Here is a 5,000-nt window from a genome sequence, read left to right as displayed (position 1 = left end):
AGTGTAAAGATGAGTATTTTCATATTATCCAGGGGCAAAATTTTGTTACACTGATGCTGAATCAACAAAATACTGACAAACTAGAATTTAGATTTTCTGATAAGGGTGCCGGGGACTTCCGAAAGGCTTGGCAAGGGTGATTGCCTCAAGCCAGAAAAGGTTGCGAACCACTGATTTAGATAATTCCACAGTAAGGCAAGACTTTATCTTCAACATGAAGTGTTCATCTTTCTGGTGTGGCGATAAAAAAAAAAAAAAAAAAAAAAAATGTTGCCCAAGCAAGTTGGACGAAACCATTGGATCCTCCACTGATAATACATCATACAATTTTCCACAGCCTTGTGTTAATAGTATGAAACATGAGCTGAGTTCTTTTACTACAAAGGGAACAATTACATATTTTTTTTTAGATTTTGAGCTTTGGTTAAAAAGTGAACACCCTACATATGTCATTTCTAAAATTGGAGCCTGCTTTACTTTAAGGCTTGTCCGTGTTGATGCGTATTTTTTTCTTTCTTGATAATGTCACGTATGTTCTTTAGAATCCCATTGAATGGAACTGCGGTTTTGGGATGTCGATGAATATGCGTTTTTCCCATTACGACAATGTCTAGTATGTTGTCTGTTTAGATAGTTCTGTAAATCAAGAATCTTCAACAATTCCTACCATTTCTCTAGTCCCTTGATCATGTTACACCTGCAATATTTCCCAAAAATGAATTTTGGTGTTGTATTTTGTATATTTGATGTTTGCTGGAAACACAACGTTAGGTAGCAGATGTCATCTTCATATCTGCGTCAGATCCAAGCGGGGGATTCAGGTTCATCTCTGCTGAGCCTGTGGTGATTGAATCTAGGCGCGTGACTCGCGTCTTGTTACGCAATGATAATATATCATTCTCGTTTCTGCCCTCAGTCCAGTGATCTTGTTCTTCTTCCGCATCATCCTGCTTCTTTTCTCTTTCTCCTCCTCGTCCTCCACCTCCTCCCTCTTCCCTCCCTCTTCCTCCTCCTTTTCCTTCTTCCTCTTCCCTTCCCCCTCCTCCTCTTAATCCTCCTTTTCCTCCTTCTCCTTCTTCTTTTTCCCTCTTCCTCTCCATCCTCCACAACCCCCGTTTTCTGTTCCCTCACAATCGTAATGTTTCTGTTATTGTCTCGTCTTGATCCTCTTTTATTTTCCTTCATTTCTCTAAGAGCAACAGTAATGGTCCCAAAGCTTTCATGCCTCTACTTTTTCCTGCCCACCTCATCAGCTTCGTCCACCGACGCCCCTCAAGTATATGTACATCTATATGGATACATACCATTTATATGCATATCCATATTTACGACCATGTACATGCCTGCGCATTTTCCTCTCTTCTTGTATTTCCTGTGCTTTCTTAATTTGTTGGAACACACACACACACACACACACACACACACACACACACACACACACACACACACACACACACACACACACACACACACACACACACACACACACACACACAAATATATACATACATACATATATATATATATATATATATATATATATATATATATATATATATATATATATATATATATATATATAGGTGTGTGTGTGTGTGTGTGTGTGTGTGTGTGTGTGTGTGTGTGTGTGTGTGTGTGTGTGTGTGTGTGTGTGTGTGTGTGTGTGTGTGTGTGTGTGTGTGTGTGTGCGCGTAAGTGGAAGTAGGAAACACAGGAGTCTTAGTCTGAGTTTATTTCTGACTAGTTTCGTAAGTATGCTTTCTCCCGCGTTGCCAGAGTATGGAAATCACCGAGTAGCATACTTATTGTTTACGAGACTAATTTTGATTTGGAAAATGCCGATAACTCACCATCTTTACTATCCCTCCATTTTGCTACCCTTCATATATATCTCCTATATCATCTTCATGGTACGTGGAACAAGGAGGATGGGAAGGAATGGAAGGATGGGTAGCAAATGATGGGGGGAAGAAGCGAAAAATATTGTACATACATACATACATACATATACCAAGGCTTTTTCCCCCTTACAAGGGGGGTAGCCAAAAAGAAAAAGGCATAAAATCATTCCCACCCATTCCATCCCTGAATACACTCCACACCCCTCCACCCTCCCTCTTATCTTAGCACCTCCTGAATGACGGGTCATCCCTGCACCTTGTCCACTGCCCTGGGTCAGAAGCAGTGTCGCAAGACACAGCACATCCACAGCAAGGCCGCTTCATTAAATCGGCGACCCCCCTCTCCGTCCCCCCATTGCATAAAATGAGAGGACGGGGAGAAATCCCTTCGGGTTGTGTCAAATTTTGCTCACACATACTACCTCACCCCCCCATCCACCCACCCATTCCACCTCATGCAATCACAACATCATCCATATACAACCATTCTCCATTCACCCCTGTCTTCTGTCCTCTCCCGTCCTTCCTCAACAGACATTCCCCTCTTCCCCAAAGCCCCCTTCACCAAATATTGTAGAAAAGAATAATCGACCATTCAAGGATTAGTTGTAAAGTAGGACGAGAGAAACATATGAGAGGTACAAAGGAAAAAGAATAGTAAACACACATTAAAATAAAAGAGGCAAAAAAGAGAGAAGATGTAAAATGGGGGAGGAGTATGACAGAAAATATTGAACGAAATAAAAAGATGTTTTGGAAGGAAGTTAAGAAAGGAAGGTGAGGCGAGTAGAGAAGAAAAGGTGTAAGGCGCAGACGGATAAATGTTAACGGTATAGGAAGCGGTAAGGGGAAGATTGGCGGAGTATCTTAGAGAGCTGTTGAATGTGGAGGACAGGGAGGGATTGGTGGTAACAGCGGGAGGCGATAAGAAAATGATGGTGAAGAAGGGAGCTACAGTAATAGTGTATTGGCTAGTGGGGTTGTTTAATGTGTGTCTAAACAAAAGGTAGAGTGTGGAGGATTGGTGGTGTGCCTGTATAGTTCCGCTGTACAAAGGAAAAAGGGACAAATGTTAGAAGTAATTTCAGAGATATCAGTTAGTTGAGTGTAGTTGGCAAGGCTTATAGAATGGTTTTATTTGAGTTGATTAGGAGAGGAATAGGGGTAATTGGTGAGGAACAGTGTGGGTTTAGGAAAAGTGGGGATTGCATGGATCAGATTTTTGTGGTAAGGCAAATATATGAAAAAGCTTTAGCAAAATGTAAGGATGTATTTTGAGCCTTTATGGATTTGAAAAAGGGTTACGACGGGGTAAACAGGAAGGTACTGAGATAATTTACAGGTATGGGATTTGGGGAGGCTGTTAAGGGTAGTCAAGAGCTTTTACGAGAGTAGCAGGGTCCATGTTAGAATTAGAAATGGAGAGAGCGAGGACATAAGAACATAAGAATGAAGGAGACTGCAAGAGACCATAAGGCCTACACTAGGCAGTTCCATAGGTTGAGGTAAAGGTGGGACTGCATCAGGGATATGTCATATCGCCGTGGCTATTCATTGTGTACATGGATGGTGTGGCGCGGGAGGTAAAGACTAAAGAAAACGGAGAAAAGTGGGAGGTGCTGTTTGCTGACGACACTGCGCTTCTGACAGGGTCAGAGGAGGGATTAAGGCAGTTAGTGACGGAGTTTGGGAAAGTATGCGATAAGCGCAAGTTGAGGGTAAATGTAAGGTGATGAGATGTACTATGGAGAATGTCAGGGAGTTGGAAGTATGTCTTAAAGGAGAGAGATTGGAGGAAGTAGATAGCTTTATGTATTTGGGGTCGCATGTGGTAGGGAAAGAAGTGGAGGTTGAAGTAAGTTGTAGATTAAGAGAAGCAAATAAATGCCTTGGAGCATTACGTAATAGGACATAGACATTTGGGAATAGATGCAAAGAGAAGATTATATAAAGTGGTGATTGTGGCGACGGCACTGTATGGGACGGAGACTTAGAACGAAAGGAAGAGAAGAAAAGTTTGAGTGTGTTTGGAGTGAAATGCCTGAGAAGTATGGTAGGGGTCACTAGGTTGGATAGAGTGAAAAACGAGGAGGTGAAGAGGAGAGCGGGTTTGGAAAACGAGATGGCAGATAGAACTGATGAAAGAGTATTTGGATGGTTTGGACACATGGAAAGAATTAGTGAAGAAGGGTTATTAAAAGAGGTGTGGAAGGCAGAGGTGGATCGAGTGAACTTGAGGGAGCGACCGAGGATGAGGCAGTGCAATGTAGTTCAGTTCGAAGCTTTAAGAATAATTTAGATAAACACCTAAGCAAGATGCTGAAATGATTATAATTTATTTTATATTTGTTTTTGTTTTGTTATCATTTGTCTGTTTGATTCTCATTTATTATTAGTTATATGTCAATTTATTATTATTTACTATTTACCTGATTGTTTGTTATTTAACTATACCTATGCATTTATTTATGTATTCTATTTGTTATTTACTCGATGTCCCGTGAACTATCAAGTAGTGACGCAAGTGTCAGATCCTTGCTCGATTATATTTTAGTGATGTGATTTGGTTTAACGTCGCGAACTTTCCTTATTAGGAGGCTAGGACGGTGCCCCTTACAGAGGACTTTGTAGCGCGGAATATAATGAACCTACCCCTTGATCCAACTCGCTGGTGGCGGGGTTCGAATTGCCGTCATCTCGACCCCCGCCGCAAGTACCGACGCTTTCGCCCGCTCGGCCAGCGGTTTAGTGGCGAGTGTTGTCCAACTCTAGACTTCATCACAGCTTCTTCCTTTTCGTTGGATGTCGCTGTTTATGATAACTTCCTATCGTTTTATTATTATTATTATTGTTATTATTATTATTATTATTATTATTATTATTATTATTATTATTATTATTATTATTATTATTATTATTATTATTATTATTATTACTACTACTACTACTACTACTACTACTACTACTACTACTACTACTACTACTACTACTACTACTACTACTACTACTGCTATTATTATCATTATTATTATTATCATTATTATTATTATTATTATTATTATTATTATTATTATTATTATTATTATCATTATTATTATT

This window comes from Oratosquilla oratoria, chromosome 20 (assembly GCF_046742065.1).
Source record: "Oratosquilla oratoria isolate Oo_2021 chromosome 20, ASM4674206v1, whole genome shotgun sequence".
Taxonomy (NCBI): domain Eukaryota; kingdom Metazoa; phylum Arthropoda; class Malacostraca; order Stomatopoda; family Squillidae; genus Oratosquilla; species Oratosquilla oratoria.
The sequence above is the reverse complement of the archived record's forward strand: the minus strand, read 5'-3'. Positions refer to the sequence as shown.